Source organism: Monomorium pharaonis, chromosome 4 (genome assembly GCF_013373865.1).
Source record: "Monomorium pharaonis isolate MP-MQ-018 chromosome 4, ASM1337386v2, whole genome shotgun sequence".
Taxonomy (NCBI): Eukaryota; Metazoa; Arthropoda; class Insecta; order Hymenoptera; family Formicidae; genus Monomorium; species Monomorium pharaonis.
This window is the reverse complement of record NC_050470.1, coordinates 13,171,080-13,193,933: the sequence shown is the minus strand read 5'-3', so window position 1 is coordinate 13,193,933 and position 22,854 is coordinate 13,171,080. Positions and strand designations below refer to the sequence as shown.

General features: G+C 39.8%; 1 protein-coding gene across 3 annotated transcripts in view; it reads left to right on the top strand.

Moving 5' to 3' along the window:
• Positions 1-22,854, top strand: part of LOC105839536 — a 206,014-nt gene that overhangs the window by 163,176 nt on the left and 19,984 nt on the right. The gene's annotated exons all lie outside the window — the stretch shown is intronic.

Here is a 22,854-nt window from a genome sequence, read left to right as displayed (position 1 = left end):
AAGAAATGTTTTACGGTCCTAAGATAGCAGAGCAAAGATAAAAAAATCAGCAAGCCGATATTTTCAATTTTTCATATAGTAAACATGTTTTGAAACTTTAAACGCGATTATCTCAGAACCATGTTTTTCAAACTGGCGTGCAGCATAACTCGGGCAATTTATATTCGATTGACTTGAAATTTGAACTGTAGCTTCTTAGATAGATTATCTATCGAAGTACCAATGATTTTTACGATCAATAAATAATTACATTTTTTATAAACGATTTAAAATCAATTTTTCATCGAAAAAAGTAATGTTTTTTTTAATGCATGCCAAATTTGTAAAAATCAATATTTTTTAATAATCGTTGGTACTTCCAAAGAAACACTAATATAGAATATAAAAAATTTTTTTTTATCCCTGTAGATGCTGTATGAACATTGCTACCCTGCACGCCGTTTATCTCTTAAAAAAAAGCGTTCTTAAGTAACTTATTGCCACGACGCCATTTTGTACTTTAAATAAAAAAAAAATTTTTTTTTGTATATCTTAAAACTTATATAATAAACCCTGTAAACTTTAGTTTGATTGCGTTATTAGCAGAAAAAAATTCATAAAAAAAGCCTCATTTTTCAGCACGCCTGGGTAGTATAACCCCTTAAGATGATATTAAATATAAGATTCGATTATGAATACTGACCTAAGACGTACAAATGATTCTTGGGCATTCATATAAACATATCACCGACATTGCAGCCTGTGACCATGTCATCGTCAGTCTGTATTGTTTCAGACAAAATTTCATGCTTTTTACCTATTTTAATACATTGCAAAAGAATAAGTTATTCACTTTATTCTATCTTTTTTTAAAACTACGTTATATTTGGTACCTTTAAGTAAACATATTCTGTTGACCACATTGTTAATTCCAAGCTTTGATTTTAATTATATTATATAATATTCAAAAAAAGAATCAAGAGACATGGTAGTGGTTCGCGCCAAGTGAGAGCACAGCGCAAGACCGTGTTCTTTATGCGAATACGCGACTTCCCACTAAACATGAAACATACTAAACATGAAATATTTCTAATTGTCTCATACAGGTATCAAAAGATACATTCTATTTGTATGTTTATGAGATAATTCATTAACATTTTTATAGAAACATTTTATAATTGCTTATATCGTAAACGTTTCAAAAGTAATGTTACAATTAGTACATATTCTAAACGTTTTACAATTGCGATATACAATATGTTAATTTTGATACATTTATTTTACTTTTATTTTGTAGATATTACTGAAACATAATTTCGAAATATTTAAAATACGTGCCACATGCGCATGTGCAGCCCAGGTAGCACATGTTCGTTTTATAAACGTTTTCTAAACGTATCCAATGTTTTTTAACCATCAAGCACCAATAAGAAACGTCTCAACGGAAACGTTTTTAAAACCATAGTTTAAGAAATGTATTTTTCACATTTTTATAGATAGAATAAAAATTAAATTTTCAATTGAAAATTATATATTATATATATGTATTTATATATATAGAGAAAGAAAAGATAATAATATGGCTACCCAATTGCGCACGCGCGTGTATGTGTATAAAACATTTTTGAAATAAATATGTGCAACAAATCAATCTTATATGGTCTCAGTAGCCGCGCTGTAGTTCGCGGAGGGGACGATGCACACGGTACCTTTCTCGTAATGCAATTTACACTCCAAAGGCTACATAAGCAGACCACCCACAATGACACAAAATGGATCAATCTATGCTATTGTAATGAGCTCTCGGGGCCTATATTTTTTATTGCATTTTGAAGACATACATACTATATATATATATGTATATATATATATATATATATATATATATATATAAAAGTGCAAAGAGAAAAGTGATATTTGTAGCGAAAAGTTTTTCTTGAGAAAAGAAAACGCGCGCGCGCGTAAATGCATTATTTTATTAAATCTGTGAAAACATAAATTTTATAAAATAAAGGAAAAAATCAATCTAATCGGACCTATCAAAATGGATCTCCTATAAGATATTTATGATATCGCTATAAATATTATTATAGTAATATACCACAATAACATTTAAATACTGTTTTTAAAAAATGTTTTTGATATAATATCAAGAAATATTTCTATAACGTTTCACATGTAAGTATCTGAATTCGGACATTAATTGTTTATGTTACATTTTTAAAACGTTTCAATATGAGTCTCTGAAACATTTCATGTTTCAGAAGAACATCTATGAAACATATTAAATACGTTTTTTTGTATAGTTATGAGCACCCGAGATTATCGGATCTCAGAAACGGCTAAACCCATCGAGTTCTAACTAGGCTCAATCGAAAGCTTGGGGTCGATTTATATTAAAAACTGCTTTTATTTTTTCTCTACATGCCTTATGAGTGGCAATATCGCAATGTAAAGTCCGAAACTCTAAAATTTCATTTGAGATATGTCGTCGTCGTCATTATCATTGTCGTCGTCAACTTTGTAGGTATCTCTACGGGTGTCGGCATGAGGGACGAAATTCCACCTCGCGTATCTGCTATCATGTGGCGTTCGCATCGTCACTATAGCACCGTGTATAAGTCACGTAGGTCGCCAGTGGCTCGCTTGCGCCACGCGTCGATCGAGAATCAAAAATATAAATAAAAATTTTATAGATGTGCAATGTAAAGTTATGTTGAGATTATATTATGAATGACAGTTTTGTGAAGCATTGTGAAGTAGTGCATTGTTATACCGTTTGATATGTATCTTTTAACAATAATTTTAATTTTAACTAAGTTGTGATGAATTTTGGGAGACGTGATAATGGTTTGCTGTAAGTGACGCAGAGCGTGAGGTTACAAAACAGTTTCGTGAATTGTGCTTTATTATTATTGATAATTGTGTCAATGATAAAACCTCGAGGGAGAAGGGGAGAGAGAAAAAGAAAACGAAAAAAGCGGACAGCAGAAAGAACCAGGACGGAAAAGAGTGGAAAATACAGTCATATATGAGGTACTCAAGCTTTTACACCATTTTATATGCTTTGCGTAATGTGAAAAACGTGCATACGATAGCTCCGATACTGATTGTTTTGAATTATGTTTATTAATATAAGTGTAGTAATATACCCAGACAACACGCTTGTCAGAATGAAAACTTTAAGAGAACGTTTTTTAAGAACTTTTTTAAGAAAACGTTTAGATATCTTGGAAATGATGTCAAAATGTTAACATTTATCAGAGACGTCTATTAAGAGAGGTCTTTAAGATATCTCATTGAAGAGTTTCATTTAAGTTTCTTGAAAATGTTATCCTTGTGACATCAGCTAAATGATATCAGCTTAATGTCTCATAAAAGATATCACAATGCTGTCCGATTTTTGAGCTGTCCATGCGCGTCGTAGTTGACTCAGAACCCAGTGAACAATATGTTGTCAAAAAGATCTCTAAAAGATATCCTGTTTCTGAAAATGATAACATAAAAACTCTTCTAAAAAATAACATAATGATGTCAGAATGTTAACCAATGAGCCGTTTTTTGAGAACAGAAAGATATCAACGATTTGCATAAAATTATAGGCAAAGATCTGCCAAAATATTATGGCCTGTACTGGAAAAATCCTTCGCTATTTGAATAATACCTGGACATGAATGCATAATCTCTTCTTTTTGAATATTATAAAAAGAAGTTATCCTATAAAAATACTCTAGAAAAATGTTTAGAAGAAAAGAAGAACCAATTAAAAGAATTGAGAAGAGAAGCCAAATACCGCACCAATTAAATTCAAACTAAAATCAAGAGAGTACCTCATCTTCTCAATTATCTTCTATGATAAGTGAAAAGGATGGAATGGAAGATTTATCGACATCTGAAGAATCATCGAAATCTATAATTTTGGAAAAAATGCACGAATACAAAAAGCAATTATTTCTTAGGCACAGTAACCAAAGATGGCAAACTTTAAAGGAATCATTTGATAACATGAGTATAAGAACAAACTAAGATGCAGGTGAATTGAATTGTGTTATGAAATGCTTTTGTGGTGCAAATTATAATATATCCCAATTTTCTAAACGAGGTTCAAAATTAAAACGTTGGATTTATTCTAATTTTCAAGTGCATTTACTTAAAAAACATATTTAAAACATAAATTCATCTGCAACTAAATTTATTAATAAGAAAAGTTATATTACTCATTATGTATCAAAAGCGCTGGAATTTTCAAACGCGAAAATAATTGACAATATTGAGTTAGAGAAAGCAGATACAAAAAATATAGAAAAGATTAGCCAACATATAGATAATGAGGAAAATAAAGTGAATATAGTGGAAGTTATAGAACAAGTAGAAATTATTTTTGATATAGTTGTAAATGTAATAGATACAGTAGAAGTTACAGAATATTAAACTAAAATAGACTCGCAAAAAATTAATGAAGAATATAATATTGACTGTCCTATTTCGAATTCTGATTATGTTACTGATTCTAATATTGATTATAGTACTCATACTTATTCTAGTTTTAAGTTAGATGCCAGTCAATGTGATAAATGAAAAAGTATGAAATATCAACGATCTAAAAGATTAAAGAGAACTCAAGAAAAATTAAGTCCTAATCAAAGTTTAATAACTGATTATTTTATTTTGGCTGAAAAAGTTTCTAAAATTATATGTGATAAGTTAGAAGTAACAAAAACTATTTTACTTAAAATAAAAAATTTAGAAATAAATTCTGCTACTAAAGATAATAAATTACTAACAAATAATTTTTTGAAGAGACTCTTAGACATATCATTAAAAAATTCTGGAAATGCAAACAGAAATTCCTATGATGAAGCTACAAAAAAATTTAGCATCTATCTGTACTACGTAGAAGAACGATTATTATATGAGACATTACACGCAAATTTACCAAACGCATTACTTTCAATAACTACTTTAAATAGATATTCATATGATAAACGTCGTACTGAAGAAAGTAAAATAGATTTTAATGGCTTTGTGCAGCATTTAAAAGAAAGAAAGGCTTCAAGGATTATTTGGATTGCTGAAAATGCCGGACGTATTACGGGAAAAATATTGAATATGATTCTCGATCAAATAAAGTGCTTGGATTTGCTTTACCTTTAAAAAATGATTTGCCCGATCAAGATAAATATATTGCTTCATCTACAGAAGTTATACAAAATTTTTTTAAAATTGGTACTAAAACTACTGTTATGTCCGGCAGACTCCACGATTTTCCTTCGTCAGAGAAACAAATAAAATTACAAAAGAAATTCCGTTTCAACGGTCTCCGATAATTTTTTATGCGTCCAGGATTAGTCCGTTAGAAACGTGACAATAAACATGGATGGACGAAACGACCAAGTTGATAATTTCAACTCCTTTTAAATATCGAGTCAACAAACAATAAATTCTGAACGTAAAAATACAAAGACAAACTCGGGTTTGAAGAAAGTTTTCATGTTTCCTCACAAAAAAATGAGCAATAAAGAATCTAAACATTAACAAAAAATAAATAACCGTTTCCTCCATCTGCAAACCATACTGTAGCACGTCTAGCACAATAAAGAATTATTTATCTTTTAAACCCAAAGGGAAAATAACCTACGCGATAGGTCGGATCTCTTCGATAAAATTAAAGAAATGTGGGAGGAAATAGAAACTTTCGACTCAATGTATGATTGGTCAAAAAGGAAAAACTGTTTGCTCCTCGACGAGACGGGCTCAAGTTCGGTGGCGCTGGAATCGCTCAGAGAGAGCGAGAGGAATCTTCATGGAACAAGGAGAAGAGGAAATACGGAGATAAAGATAGAAAGAGACAGAGAAGGAGAGAGCGAGCGAGAGCGAGTGAGAGAGGAACGTCCGAGGATGGACGCTAGGGTAATGTGATCAATGAACGTCGATGATCCTTGGTTCTCCCGGCAGCGAGATAAATGAAGTCACCATAAGACTGGCTGGTTAACTCAACAATAACACTATCGCCTTTATTTCTCCGTTTTAACTTAATACAGGTGCTTTCACTCGAACTCCGAAAATCGATCTGTTCGCCAATTCTTCGATCGTACATTCGCAACCGTTTTTCCCACCACCGCGGCCTGCTCCAAATTTCGGCGTTAATGTTACGCTTCGGTTGTACGGTGCGTACAACCCACTCTCATTGCGAGGACCTGATCACGCACTAGGCACGCAGACTAGACGCCTGAAAATATTTGCGATTTTGGAGCAGACCACAAATCCGGTGAAATTCTGTATCCAATATAATTTGGCTTATGGTTCGCTATATTATTTACTGGTGATCTTAAACATGCCGTCCGCTTCAAAACGCTGGTTTCGAAATAGTTTGAGGGCTGATAGCACAAGAGGATAACGAACGGAACGAAATCTAATTATAAGAAAAAAAAGAAGGAAAGGAAGAAGAAAAAAAGGAAACCTTTTTTTTTAAACGGACGGCGTTAATGCTATTCGTAATCCGCGCTTAAGGTAGACCCTTACGATTGTGCTTCGATATCGATAGGTAATGGACATACTTTGACGAGCGGACGTTTATATTCCGACAACGCAGTTTTTACAGTCACTACTCTAATTAAGCCATCGGTTCCGGCGTAACAATAAATGATCCGTCCTAGTTTCCATTTACAAGGCGGCAGTAATGGATTTCGGAGCAAAACTAATTGGCCGATTCGCACTGGATTCGTTATTTTTCGCCACTTAACTCGTTGTTGAAGCGTGTTTACATAATCATTTGTCCATAATTTCCAAAAGCGTTCGGTCAAGTGCCGCACCCTCTGCCAGCGCGTTAACCGATTTTCGTTCAGGTTTAGAATTGATGGCTCAGGGCCGGCAGTTAAGGCGGACTCTACTAAAAAATGTCCCGGAGTTAACGGATTACAATCATCGATCTCGTCCTTTAAGGGCGCAATTGGTCTCAAATTCAAGCACGCTTCGACATTGCACAACAGAGTAGCAAGCTCCTCGAATGTGAGCTTATGAGCGCCGACCACGCGTCGCAAGTGGTGTTTTACGCTACGCACTCCCACCTCCCAGAGACCGCCGAAATTCGGAGCAGACGGCGATAAGAAACGTTTATCGGTCGTGGTAAAGTTTAAAAAGTTTGGATCTTGAAGAGCCGCTTGATACGCTTGAGTTAATTCGCGGTCAGCACCTACAACTCTCAGAGTACATCGAGTAAATTTATCAGAGTACATCAAGGCCGGAAGCTCTCGGCGAGCGCAAAATCTCGAAAAGGCGCCAAGGAACGCGGAAGTTGAGTATCCGTCAACGACCTCAAGATGAATCGCGCGCGTCGCCATACATACAAACAGAGCAACGTACGCTTTGTGGGAGGCAATCCCACGTCCCGAGATTGATCGAATTGACATCGGGCCCGCGTGATCTAGACCGCAGTGCGAGAAGGCGCGACATGGCGGCGACAATCGCACTGGAGCCAGGTTGCCCATTAGCTATGTGAATAACTTTGCCCTTTCGCGAGTACAAATGACGCACTGATGTATGATAGTTTTTACATTGCAAGCACGCAATACCCAAAATTTCCGACGTAATGTGGCAAGTGTGAGCTACGTTCCGGCATGAAGGGATCGCAAATGAGCGTGCGGCGCAATCAGCGGTAGTAACGGATGAGTCGTCAAAACGATAGGATAACGGACCGCGAACGGCAATGGTGCATGAGCAAACCGCCCGCCCACACGAATTAGTTCATCTTCATCTAGAAATGGATTAAGAAATGCAAGCTTGCTTTTGGGGGGGGGGGGTATGGCAGTCTTGCGTGAGAGAGCGTTATACTCGCGCGGAAATGTTTCCGCTTGCATGCAGTTCAGCCAAAATGTCCGCGCACGGTGGTATTCGTGAGCCGACAAGGCGGCAGGTGTCGCCCCAACAGAGGCGTGATCATTTCGACGTGGCCGGCTCCGCGCGACAAATCGCAACACATACGCTGTGACGCGAATGAGTTTCGGTCACGATAAGTAGTGTGACTCCAAATTCCAGCTCTCATCGGGCTGCGCGGTGTGAACAGCTACACGCGGATTTTGTTCGAGATAGTCGTTTGGAGAGCTAGGCTCAGCTAAGGATGGCCATTCGGAGGCAGGTTAACGCAGCCACAGGGTTCTTCCCACCATAACGGATATTCACGGATTTGATCGCCGAGTAGTCCCCGCGACGCGCAATTCGCCGGATTGTCAGACGTAGGAACATGACGCCATGACGCGAAAGGTACACGCGATTGAATTTCTGAGACTTGATTGAATACAAATGTTTTCCATTTAGATGCGTGCTGAGTCAACCAGGCTAGCACGACCGTTGAGTATGTCCAGCAGTACCACGAAGCGACCATTATGCGAAGTGAATCTCGCACGAATTCCATTAGTCTCGCAAGCATTATGGCGGCAGCTAATTCTAATCGTGGAATGCTTAAAGATTTGACTGGAGCAACCTTTAATTTGTTTATTAATAATAAGGACTGTGACCGCGCCCTCGATATGCGTTTCCACATCGACCAAGTTGATTTAATTCGTCGGAAAAGAAGTAGGCCTTGTTGGTTGTAAAACAATTTATTATTATTTTTTCTATCACTAGAGCACGAGTGGACCGTGATACACAAGACACTATTACTCGCGGGATCAGATTAAATTATAATACTGCGAATCGACGAGTATTCTCGACGAAGTCGAAGTCGACAATGAGCTACCGCTTTTCCCAAATCCTCGGCATTCCGGCCTAGGGAAACCATAATGGTAAACACGACGTGATTGTTCGATTTCAGTAGCCAATCAGATCACGACACCGTGGTCTTGAACGTGACTTCCGCATGCACAAGACACCGACGGACACCGGGAAAAGCAATAGCTCGGATCGTATGTTAGGATATTAGTTTGAAAGAACGCGAGAGAAGTCAGAAAAACTAGATCTAACGGACTCTCCCGAACATTCTCGCCTCATATAATGCACAGTTTACAAAATGGACGATTAGATTTAATCCTTACAGCTAATTACGTAGATCTAACGGTTTACTGCGCTTAACAATAATATAATTCTTTTACTAGTTCAAACACATTATATACAATAGTTATATACAAGCGTATTTACAATATTATACAGTAATGGAAATGATAGATCAGCTTATTTTATCGTGTCACAAGGTGCGGCTACTATAGCAGTAACGTCATTCCATGAACGTGACAAATTAGAGACCAGGGTCGGTGAATATCGGTAGCTGGCAGATCTGCGTTATTAGTCGTTTTAAAATGATCTTCGCGGTGTGTACTGTAACTACGCGGACGCGATTATCCGTTCCCGGGTGTATTTCAACGACACGAGCGAGCTCCCACTTCGCAGGGGGAGCAAGTAATTTTTCAATAGGACGAGTACGTCAATCTTGATCTCTTGTTGAGTTGCTTGCCATTTTCGTCGGTGCTGCAGAGTATGCAGATAGTCCGCGAACCAAGAATGCCAGATCTGCTCGAGCATCGAACGCACTTGTTGCCAGCGCGACAATCTATTGGAATCGATGTCTAACACCGATTCTTCAGGCGGACTAACTAACGGACGTCCTATCAGAAAATGACCCGACGTGAGCGCTGAAAGGTCGGATCGTCGTGAAGTGCCGAGATTGGTCGCGAATTAAGGCAAGTCTCGATCTGACACAGTAACGTAGCTAACTCTAGTTGTGACAACGTGTGAGCGCCAACCACCCGCTTGAGGTGATATTTTAATTTGTTGACGCCGGCCCCCCACAGCCCACCGAAATGTGGGGCAGAGGGAAGTATAAAATGCCTCTTAATGTGATCATTAGTTAGCGAGTCTCTAAGATCATTATCGTTAGTTAATTTTTGAAAGGCGGAGCACAACTCTCAATCCGCACCTTGGAAATTCGTCCCGTTATCACTATAAATGTCCGACGGAAAGCCGCGTCGACTCGTAAATCGCCGGAAGGCTGCGAGAAATCTCGCGGTTGCATAATCGTCTACGTATTCTAAATGAATGGCTTTGGTCGCCAGGCAAACAAATATTACAATGTAGTACTTCGCTCGATGACCGACGGAAGCGACAACGTTCATAAGTCCTGCGTAATCGATGCCTGTGTGAGTGAACGGAGCGGAGGGCGTGACGCGGGAGCGGGGAAGGTTCTCCATCCACTATTGTGCCGTGCCGTACATGCTCTTTCGCGCACGCATTTGTGAATATGCGCTTTGACACTGGTACGCGCGGAAAGAATTCGGAAATTTTGGCGTAAAACCCGGAAGGTCAACTGAGTACCACCATGAAGAGCGGCTTTACGAGCCTTATCAATTAATAAATCCGAAATTCGATGTTTCGGTAAGATGACAGAATGTCGTTTGTTATAGCTTAATGAAGAATTTTCGATCCGCCCGCCAAGGCGAATTAATTTCTCTTTCCCGAGGAAAGGGTGAAGTGACAGTAAAGATTTTGGAACGGCCCGATTATTAGTTAAAGCCTTAATTTCTGCGAAAGGTACATGCGCTGTACGTAACGGAGCCAAAATAAGGATGCCTCGTGCAGTTCGTCAACGGACAAACATTCAAAACGGACAAAGTTTAATATCAATCCGGTGATTTCTTAAATTGTTAATAAAACGTTTAACACGCACGGTGACTTTAATTAATTTCGTTCAGCTAGGGACGGCGTGCGGGAGTTCCCATTCTACCACGGATTGCGGGTGACACACAATAGATTTTCGCGATTGAGTGAGTCCCAGATGCGCACAGTAATAAACGGACACAGCAAGCTGAGTGAAACGGACACAGTAACAAACGGACACAGACCAAACGGACACAGTAACAAACGGACACAGTGCGAAACGGACACAGTAACAAACGGACACAGACCAAATGCGCACAGAGCGAAACGGACACAGACCAAATGCGCACAGAGCGAAACGGACACAGTGCGAAACGGACACAGACCAAATGCGCACACTGCACATGCGCACAGACCAAATGCATACACGGAAAGTCGCAAACCCATGTGAATGCTTTGCACGCGCACACACACACACACACACACACGGGGGGGGGCTGCAAGGGGGGCCTTCGGCCCCCCTCCCGCACCCACCCCGTCCAAGTCGCTAACCTATGTGGACTTTACTCTGCTTGCAATGTACATGGATTGCATTTGGTCCGTGCGCACGTGCAGTGTGCGCATGTGCAGTGTGCGCATTTGGTCCGTGTGCATTTGGTCCGTGCGCATTTGGTCTGTGTCCGTTTGTTACTGTGTCCGTTTCTCACTGTGTCCGTTTCGCTCTGTGCGCATTTGGTCTGTGTCCGTTTGTTACTGTGTCCGTTTGTTACTGTGTCCGTTTGTTACTGTGTCCGTTTATTACTGTGTCCGTTTGGTCTGTGTCCGTTTCACTCAGCCTGCTGTGTTCGTTTATTACTGTGCGCATCTGGGGCGCTCCCTCGCGATTCTGAATCGACAACCTCGCGACTGGAATCGAGTTGAGTTTCGAGACTGCCACGCAACGGCCAAGCCGGAGTGGGGAATTCAGCCATGCAGGGCTGCACCATCACAGTCCAAACTCGCGAAATTCCGCGGGCGATAAACCGCGCGATGCACAATCGGCGGGATTCTCTTTAGATGGAACATAATTCCATTTGATTGATGGCAGCCGAGTCTGTACCTCCGATACGCGATTTGCGACAAACGTAGTTTATTTCGAGGGATGGCCTCGTATCCACGTCAACGCGATCGATGAATCAGTCTAGCCGAATATGGGACTTTGCTGGAGATTCAACGCATCCTGCACGAAGTGCAGCAATCGCGTCAGCAACACGATCGCGTTCAACTCAAGCCGCGGCACGTTGATTGTTTTGATCGGCGCTACTTTGGACTTCGAAGTTAGCAGCGTTACGGAGAATTTATTCGCTAAATCAAGCACTCTCAGATAAACGACAGCGACGTATGCTTTATTAGACGCGTCCGCGAATCCGTGCAACTCGACAAGTAGACTTTCCGTGCGAATTCCCGTCCAGCGCGGGATACGTAATTTGTGCAAACAAGCTCTGTGCAATATTTCTCCCACGGACCTAACAATTCTGGGGTGATCATGGAATCTCAATTATATTTCTTTAGCCAAAGCTCTTAAATCATTATTTTAGATTATTACTGGAGACGTCCATCCCAGAGGATCAAAAATTTTCGCAATGAATGAAAGAATCAATCGTTTTGTATTGATGCTGGTATTTAAGGGCGCGATTTGGAATCGAAAAGAATCTTTCCGCGGTACCTATGTAAGACCGAGTACTTTTAATAAACGTCGTTTTATTGAACGAGTGCTCGAGTGCAAGTTCATGTGCACCTGATGAAATGTCTAGTAACAGTTTCTTTGAATTGGCGGCCATTTTCGTAAATGGAAGCCGCCTCTTGACATAAGGGATATAAGTTGCTCGCGAGCCTCCTGAAGCGACCGAATATCGTCGGGGCCAAATAAAATGTCATCTACGTACAATGAATTCAATAAAATTTTGCGCGCTTTCGGAAAGGAAAGATCGTCATCGTGAGCCAATTGTTTTAAAACGCGCATGGCTAAATACGGGCTGGAGCTGTATGTAACTGTTAACAACTGATATGATTGAATCGACCGATTAGGTTGCGGTCGCCACAAAATTCGAGAAAAGTCGACGTCGTCTAGATGTACGCGAATCTGTCGAAACATCTTTTCAATGTCGGCAGTATATACGTATTGGAATTGTCACCAGCGAAGTAGAATGGACAAGTCACCTTGCAATTTAGGTCCAGTCATTAAATGATCGTTTAATGTAATGCCATTGCTCGTTTGACACAATGAATTAAACATTACGCGCAGTTTAGTCGTGCTGCTTGGCTTCGCGCAAGACTGGATAATGCGGAATGTACACTGGCGGAAAACGCGTCGGCAAATTCTCGAAAACACTTTTCATATGTCTCAGATCTTCATATTCGCGCAAAAATTCGGAGTATTGCTTCTCGAGATTTGAGTTTCTTTGCAACCGACTTCTAATTTTAAATATAAGCTAGCAGTAATTCCGCGCGTGGATTCGATATCGATCGGAGGGCCGGTTCGAAATGGTAGGCGCACTATGTATCGGCGTTGCGAGTATGAGTTTTCTGAAAATGAATTTCGCATTGCTGATCTTCTTCCGACATAGACGGTGCCGAAGGAATTTCCTCGATCCCAAAATTTCTGGAGTAACGAATCAATTGGTAAATCCGTAATGCAATTTAAGAAGAAAACCGATCCGGATATCGAATTAATACCCTCGGTAGGGTTTGATAAGATCCACCCCAGCGCTGTAAGCTGGGCCGTCGGAGAATCGATAGAACCCTGTCGAATTTCATTTTTTAATTACGATCCATGTAAATCCGCTCCAATGAGCAGATAGATCGGACGATTGCTAAATAGATTTGGATCCGCAAGCTTTAAATTTTTTTAATGTTTACAAATGTCCAAGTTTATTGTATGATGTCTACAATCTATTTATTTCGACCACCACTTACCGCTACAGCCATTTATTGGAAAACGGCGAAAGCAAAATTGTACACTTAATAATTAAATATCACATATAAATTATTTCTCAAAACATTATATATGCATATATGCAGAAAATAGATTCTTTAATAACTAAATTTCAATAAGAGAAAGATTGGTATATTGTGTTTTTCAAATTACTTTACCGATTACGTACATTTTTATCATTTTCGATATGTAAAATATATAAGATTAATTAAATCTTTATCTCTGTTGTCTCGATCTGTATTGATAAATTAATATGGAAAAACATTTGTTGTTATAGATTGAAAATGAAATAATAATAATATATTACAGTACAATATGTTAAAACTTTCATTAGATATTTTCTGTTGTATTAATAAATGTTATATTAACATTTGATTAAGAGTACTAGTTGAAAATGGCTATAATAACATTGTATCATATCACATTTTTAACAATTACATTTTATTAAATAGCATAGAAAATACGAATATTTTTTCATAGTGTTGAAACTTGCATTATTTTTAGAAACATCTTTAGTTGTAGACGATATGTTTCGTATTTTATATGTGTAAATTTATAAAATTTTTAGTGTCCTTAATATAATGATTATTTTCTTTATGATGTTTTGTATAAAAATAATGATAATATGCATTGTGTATAATAATACATTATGTCTTACATAATTCTAAAATTGTCATGTATATGATGGTAACTTTAAATGTCTTAAAAATGTCATGTCATTTCATATTATGTTTTTTAATGTCTTTAAATGTGTTTTAGTGTCTTTATGTTTATAAAATATATATAAAATATATATATTATTTTCTTTAATTTAACGTACTTATAACTGCAATAATACATGTTATATATATTAAAAAGTAGGATACAAGGTGAGAGCAATTAATGCTCATATGACCCGCACGCATGTGGCACTCGCGCGTGCGAGTTATATGAGCATCAATTGAGGACGCATCTGTCTAACACCATGGGCTCTATTCTTGAATTCATTCGCAAGAGAAACGTATTCGCAAATTCTGTTCTTACAGAAAAGTTGAAAATTTATTGGCTATCGTATAGCTTTTAACCAATAAACCTGCAACTTTTCTGTTAGTGCGGGTATTTGCGCATACGTTTTCTTGCTAATGAATTCAAGAATCGAGCCCCATGAGTTCACACCGTGAAGGGTTATCCACATAACGTGCATGCATTGGGAGCTCACTTAGCGGGCATTTTGTTATCTGGGTACATAAGGATAGACTAATCTGATCCGCCGGACATTAAAAATTTATTTTTGAGGTTAGAAAATATGAGCTAATTTTGCAATTCTGACCTTGGATTCGGATTCAGTGGGTCAAAATACACAAGGAGTGACTAGTCTGGTCCGCTGGACCAACTACATTTTTTTGTGTGCCTGTGTTATGGAAGACTACCGATATATATGACGCATTTTGTTTATTAATTTAGATCACAAAAAGAATGCGCGGGACCGCTGTAACGATCGGTTTTACAATGATTGCTCACCCGTGTATCAGTCGGCGCGAACGGCTTATCTCAATGTGGCACCGCTTGGTATGCCTCCAATTGTTTTTTCGATAACGTTTCCATGAAAACTTTGGTGGATATATGAGTCTTAACAATATGCGAAAATTTTTCGAATTGCCTGGCAAACCACGCGACGCAATCTTTATCGCGGCGAAACCGGTACGCGTCATCGTACGAGCATCGCACGTAGTATCCAATGCTGAATACTTCGTGTTGTTGGTAGTCGTACGTTACCTGCATCGTATCAGGTTGCGTTTTCCGCAGTAAACATTTAAGGTAAGAATGACGAAGGGCACTTGCTCCTTGTTGTATACGTTGCGAAATCTCAGCCACTTATCATTCTCTGACACTCTTCCACGTGCGATTGCAGCCTCTCACAAAAAATAGTCCATGCACCTGTAAAAAAACAATTTTATTTTTACAAGAACACGAAAGTATTCTTTCAATATTTACTTAATATATAGATACATATTGATTGCAAATGTATTTTCTGCATTTATGCTTGCTAAGTTGCGAGCTCTAAGCGGGATAGATTTTTTATCCAAGCAGAGTGACCTACATTGTCTTCGCGCGGATTTTACATACATATAATACATTTATGTGCTTTTCCCCTCTTGTTATCTGTCAATCGTAACGAAAAAATCTTTAGTTTTGCCTTTTCCTTTGCGATCCCATATACGTCGATTGATATACCATTCAATCGCTCGACTTTCCCAATGTTTTTTAGATTTATCGGAAATTCCATATCACCGAGCTTGAGAATTGCGCTGTAATGTGGGTATGATAACTTTAGTTCCGCGTGTCTTTCTGCTGAGTTCAGAGCAGCGACCACCGACCACACACATTATCCACCAATTGCACATTGACCACCGCTCTTTTCAGCATTATCTCTCGCGGTAATGTCACATGACATGCCGCATGCATAGGATTATACTTGTTTACGTTAACAGTCAGATTTGAGATTTGCGAAAGAGCCCACCCGCTATGGGGTTCCTAAAGCTCTTCGAGCGACGCTAACGGTTCGATGATGTAAGTGAGTTCGATGACGCGCTGCTCATTTAAAAAAAATAAAAGAAATAAAACTCTTCGAGATACTGTATTATTACATAGATACACAAAAAAAGTTATCTGTTCTACGGACTAGACCATTATACCTTTATGTATTTTAAAGCGCTAAATACAAATTCGGTGTCAGAATTGCGCCATCACCCTTCAGTTTTCAATAAATTGAAGAAAACCATTCTGAAGATTCGAAAATTCGCCAAATCGAGCATTACATTATAACGAGATGTACGAAAAGAGCTGGTTTCGGAATAGGGAAACTTACTTGCGTGTATTTTAACTTTTTGCAAAAGATTGCGGTGTGCCTTGCAGACACGATGATTTGCAAAAACGAGCATTACATCGCAGAGAATTTTGTGAGACAATCTCGCTTCGACACCAGAAGCACTTACCTACATGTTCTATGACCAGGTAAAAGGAATGAGAAAGTCAGAAGTATCAGTTTTTATACGTATGTATTTAATACGTATTTAAAATTGAAATTTCTTTCTTTCCGTGGTAACGAACTTTTTTACTTTCAAATGACCTATGAAGTGGATTTTTCTTGTTCTTTACTCCTCTATTAGCCACCTCTCTTTTCAACATCTAACAAAAGTAAGCCATCATATTCATGTCCTATCTTTTTTGCTATCTACGCTCTGTTTCTTTTATGTCTTGATGGAAATGTTCCTTTGCTTCTCACTATAATCTTCTAAATTTTCTGGGAATTGATCGACATGTGAATGCAGAAAGTAGAATTTAATAAAAGATACTTCTACCACCTCTACATATCAAACTTGGTCTTATGAAACAATTTACAAAATTTCTCGATAAGTAGGGTAAATGTTTCAAGTACGTGAAAAAACGATTTCCACAGGTCACGGATACAAAGTTGAAGGAAGGCATTTTCGATGGACCACAAATTAGAAAAATGTTGAGAGATCAAAACTTTGACAAATTGATAACTTCCTCTGAAAAAGCTGCATGATACAGTTTTAAGGAAGCCGTCGAGAACGGGTGGCACTCACTTGGACACGGTTCAAATGGACACGGTGCATTTGGACACGGTGCTTTTGGACACGATATCTTACGCACGGTTCAAATAACCACGGTGCATTTGCACACGGTGAATTTGCACACTGTGCATTTGGACACAAAAGAAATTTTATTAAAAATGTACGCCAGTTTTATGCACACGTAAAATTTGACCACTGGATATTTGCACACGAAAAAATGCCTACCGTTCACTTGGACACGTAAAAGTTGCACATCATTTATTTGCACACCGCTCACTTGCACACCATTCACTTGCATACCGTTCACTTGCCCACCACTCATTTGCACACCAAGAAATGCGCACTGATCATTTGCACACTTAAAGATGCACACTAATTATTTGCACAAGTAAAGATGCGTACTGATCATTTGCACATGGAAAAATGCACACCGATTATTTGCACACCGTTCATTTGGACAGGGTGCTTTCGGACACCGTTTATTTGCACACCGCTCAGTTGCACATCGTTTAATTGCACACCGTTCAATTGCACACCATTTAAGTCGCAAACCCATGTGGTACAGTGAATGCTTTACACACACACACACACACACACACACACACACACACACACACACACACACACACACACACACACACACACACACACACACACACACACACACACACACACACAGACACGGGGGGTGCAAGGGGGGCCTTCAGCCCCCTCCTCCCGCACTCACCCCGTCCAAGTCGCTAACCCATGTACACATTGCAAACGCAGCCACAATGTATGAATATTTAATATGCGTTTGATTAAACGGTGTGCACTTGAACGATGTGCAATTGAACGGTGTGCAGCTGAATGGTGTGCAAATAAACGGTGTGCATCTTTCCGTGTGTAAATGATCAGTGCGCATCTTTTCGTGTGCAAATAATCAGTGTGCATCTTTCCGTGTGCAAATGATCAGTGCGCATCGTTTCGTGTGCAAATGATCAATGCGCATTTTTCCGTGTGCAAATGATCAATGCGCATTTTTCCGTGTGTAAATGATTGGTGCGTATCTTCCCGTGTGTAAATGATCGGTGCGCATTTCTTGGTGTGCAAATTAGTGATGAGCAAGTGAACGGTGTGCAAGTGAATGGTGTGCAAGTGTGCAAATAAATGTTGTGCAACTTTTACGTGTCCAAGTGAACGGTGGGCATTTTTTCGTGTGCAAATATCGGTGGTCAAATTTTACGTGTGCATATAGCTGGTGTACATTTTTAATAAAATTTCTTTTGTGTCCAAATGCACAGTGTGCAAATGCACCGTGTGCAAATGCACCGTGGTCATTTGAACCGTGGTCATTTGAACCGTGCGCAAGATATCGTGTCCAAAAGCACCGTGTCCATTTGAACCGTGTGCAAGTGCACCGCTCCCGTCAAGAACAAGAGCGATCGTCTTGTACACCATTTATTTGGACACCGTTTATTGGACATTGTTTATTGGACACCATTTATTTATTGGACACCGTTTACTTGGACATCATTCACTTGGACATCGTTCACTTGGACATCGTTCAAATTTTATTTGTACAACCGAATCGCACGCGATTATCTGTTATTATCTTTTGATCATATTATACAATCCGTGCCGCGCTAGCAGACATTACGCGCAATTATTCCGCTGAAATTATACCAAATGTATTGATATACTTGATTCGGGCAAAAATAAAAAGTTGCCGAGGCCGTGAAAGGATCAATTTCCACAGATGTTATTTCCATCTTAAGAATGGTCGAAAGAAAAAACAAGAAACAAGTAAAATATTACATAAATTATGTAACTTTGTTTCGAGATTTAAAAAAAATTTTTTTTCTTTACAAAAAAGAGGGAAAGAATCACATAATCTCATTTCTCACTAGGCTTAAAGATATCACTTGGACAGTAAGAAATAACTATGTCTAAGGCAGCCCTACTGGCAGGGTGGGTACGGAAGGGGGGCCTTTGCCCCCCCCTTGCACTCCATCGTGTGTATGTGTGTGTGTCCGTTTCTTTTTGTGTTCAACTGAACGGTGTCTAAGTGAATGGTGTCCAAGTGAACGGTGTCCAAATAAACGGTGTCCAATAAACGGTGTCCAAATAAATGGTGCCCAAGTGGAAGTATCTCGTCGAGAACCTCTTAGGTAACAAGAGCCATGGCTATAAAAAAGTAGTCTCCGATATGGTGAAGAAATTTGGCAATTTAAGATACTTGATGAACCTAAAGTTGCACTTTCTACACTTGCATGTGGATCAATTTCAAGAAAATTTAGAAGATTATAGCGAGGAACAAGGTGAAGGTTTCCATGAAGTCATATAAAAAATGAAGCATAGATATGAAGGACAATGGGACATGAATATGATGGCTGACTTTTTTAGATGTTGAAAAGAGAGGTGGTTAATAGAGGAATGAAGTGCAAAAGAAACCCACTTTATAGGTCATTTAAAAGTAAAAGAGTTCGCTACCACAGAAAGAAAGAAATTTTAATTTCAAATACATATGTATGAAGGGACTTAGAAGGTGTGAAAGTGAATGGTCGTGTGACGGTGATAATGCGTGGATGGGATAGAGTTAAGTAGGTATTTAGAGACATAGGATGAAAAAATAGAAGTGAATGAGAAGAGAGGAGAGTAAAGTTGCTGGGGAATTAAAAGGAACGCGATAGAAATAGGAGGAAAGGATAGAAGACAAGCAGAAAGATCGCGGCTAGAAAAGTTAGGATGCATAGGCGTACGCGGAAAAATGTATAGAGAAGGAAGAGAAGATTATTTATAGAGTAGAATTAGATAGAAATAGAAGAATTATGTATAGAAATAATTTTTAGTAAATTTTTAGTAAAAGAAAGCAAAAGGAATGTTTAGGAAAAAAGAGGAGAAAGGAATGGATGGAAAGGTTCTTGTAGAAAGATTAGTAAATAAAATGTCGCGGGATTCAAGGTTCGTGCGGCGGGCTGGTTGAGTGACTAGACAGTCAAATATATATACAACAGTAATAGTTTATTTAAGAAGTAATCGTTTCTAGCTAATATAATACATCTTCCTTACGCTAATATTTACAGATATGTTGCCTGGTTTTGCGAGGTACGCAATAATCGCAGTTAGAGACGTGTGTCGCGGGGCGCGTGCGTGCGGAATTCTTTAAAGTGATCCGGCGCTCGGGTTGGTCGCGGTAGTGCGCACGAAGCGTGCGCCGGTCGGTCGGTGCGTGGATTGGCGGTAGCGGTCGATCGCAGCAAATACGGTTCTCAAGTTGGTCGCGGCGTACAGTCGTAACTGCGCGATGCAGCGCGGCGTTCGTATTGGCCGTAGCGGTCGCTGGCGGCGCTCGGATTGGCGGTTGCGGTGGCTGCACGGTGCGGCGCGGAGCTCCTGTCGGCTGTCGCGGCGATCAGCTGTTACGGCAATCAGTTGTCGTCGATAAAATCATCTCGCGAAGATGATCATCCACGGCGTCGGTTTTCCCTCAGTATGGGGTCCCCGAGAACGGTATCAGAAAGCGGTTGCAGAGTACGCGAACTGGGAATCGGATAACGAACGGAGCGGTGTAGTGCCACTCAGTGCGTGGCATTAAGAAAGCGCTCAGTGCGCGCTGTCACGGGAGTCGGGCTTCAGGTTAGGCGGCACTCAATACGTGCACGAGGAAGCTCAGCTCACTTTGCTGAGAGGATCGGTCGGCTCACTTCACTAAACCGGGGAGATCTGCTCTTTTATCATTGGTGCAGGGCTTTTATAGCCCCCATTCGGTAATAAGAGGAGCGGGGACGCGAGAGGAGAGGAGACGAGCGGAGGGGATTACGCGAGGTAGAGGGGTAATGGATCTGTACTTAATTGCCTTAACGGCTGTAGAGGTACGGCTCGTTATAGGTTGAAAGAAAAAAGACTGTAGACAAAGTGATGATAGGAAGATAGTGCGAGAAAAATGTTTAGATCGGATTATATTGTATTTTATGTAAGGTTCTCTTCTTGACCATGCTGAAGAGAATAAGGTTATTATTATAGTTATTAAATTTATTAGGTAGAATTCTTGCGATAGAAGTAATGTAGGATTATAACGGAACAATAAGATTTGATATGTTATATGGTAGGAATAAAGCCGACGTATCAGGTAAAATAGATAAATAGTTAAATGGATGGATGGAGGTATGGATGAGTGAGTCCCAGATGCGCACAGTAATAAACGGACACAGCAGGCTGAGTGAAACGGACACAGTAACAAACGGACACAGACCAAACGAACACAAACCAAACGGACACAGTAATAAACGGACACAGTAATAAACGGACACCGTAACAAACGGACACAGTAATAAACGGACACAGTAACAAACGGACACAGACCAAATGCCCACGCTGCACATGCGCACGGACCAAATGCACACATGGAAAGTCGCAAACCCATGTGATGCAGTGAATGCTTTGCACGCGCGCGCGCGCACGCACACACACACACACACACACACACACACACACGGGAATGCAAGGGGGGCCTTCGGCCCCCCTCCCGCACCCATTCCGTCCAAGTCGTTAACCTATGTGGACTTTACTCTGCTTGCAATGTACATGGATTGCATTTGGTCCGTGTGCATGTGCAGTGTGCGCATTTGGTCTGTGTCCGTTTGTTACTGTGTCCGTTTGTTACTGTGTCCGTTTATTACTGTGTCTGTTTATTACTGTGTCCGTTTGTTACTGTGTCCGTTTATTACTGTGTCCGTTTGTTACTGTGTCCGTTTCGCACTGTGTCCGTTTGTTACTGTGTCCGTTTATTACTGTGTCCGTTTGGTCTGTGTCCGTTTGTTACTGTGTCCGTTTCACTCAGCCTGCTGTGTCCGTTTATTACGGTGCGCATCTGGGACGCTCCCGTATGGATGTGATAAAAAAATTGTAATCCAAGTCCCTTTTTGGCATTGTAATGCTGAAGTGAATAAACCATTAATTAATTACATATGTATGAAGACAGACACTTTTGACATTCTCATTACATTTAGCTGGTCATAGAATATGTAGGTGAGTACCTCTAGCCGAAGCGAGATCCTTTCACAAAATTTTCTGCGACATAATGCTTGTTTTATGAATTATCGTGTTTGCAGGACACATTCTTCGCAGAAAATCAAAATACACGCAAGTAAATTTCCCCATTTCGAAATCAACTCCTTTTGTACATCTTGCTGTAACGTAATGTTCAATTTGGCGAATTTTTGGATATTCTGCACGATTCTCTGCAATTTACTGAAGACTGAAGAGTCATTGTGTAATTCTGACACCGCATTCGTATTCAGCGTATCAAAATACATAAGTGATTGCTGTGACGGTAGGTCAGACCGAGAGTTCCTCTCGTAGGAGTTCGGTGGTTCGTTCTGCCTTAGGGGTTAGGATCCGTAGGGTGAAGGTTCAACTCGTGGTTTCAACGAAAGAAAAAACACTCTCACTTGCTTGTCAGATGAACTTTATTCTTGATTCGTGGACAGACCTACAATCAACTGTTGCGCGTAGCGGTTTCAGGTGTCACTCGCGATAAGACGTATAGTAAACCGACGTAGCTCGGACGTTGTTAAGTTACTCTCCGCCCGATCACTGCGCGTACTGACATATATAGCCGGATGACTTGCTGGCTTAGCGCGATTTTTAGAGGCCAGTGACCGGCTGTTGGTGGCTTCCGCGAGGCTAAGCGTTTCGACACTACGGTAGCCTCGGGGTTTAATTGTGCAGCGTAGGGCCTTATTTCTAGGGCGATAC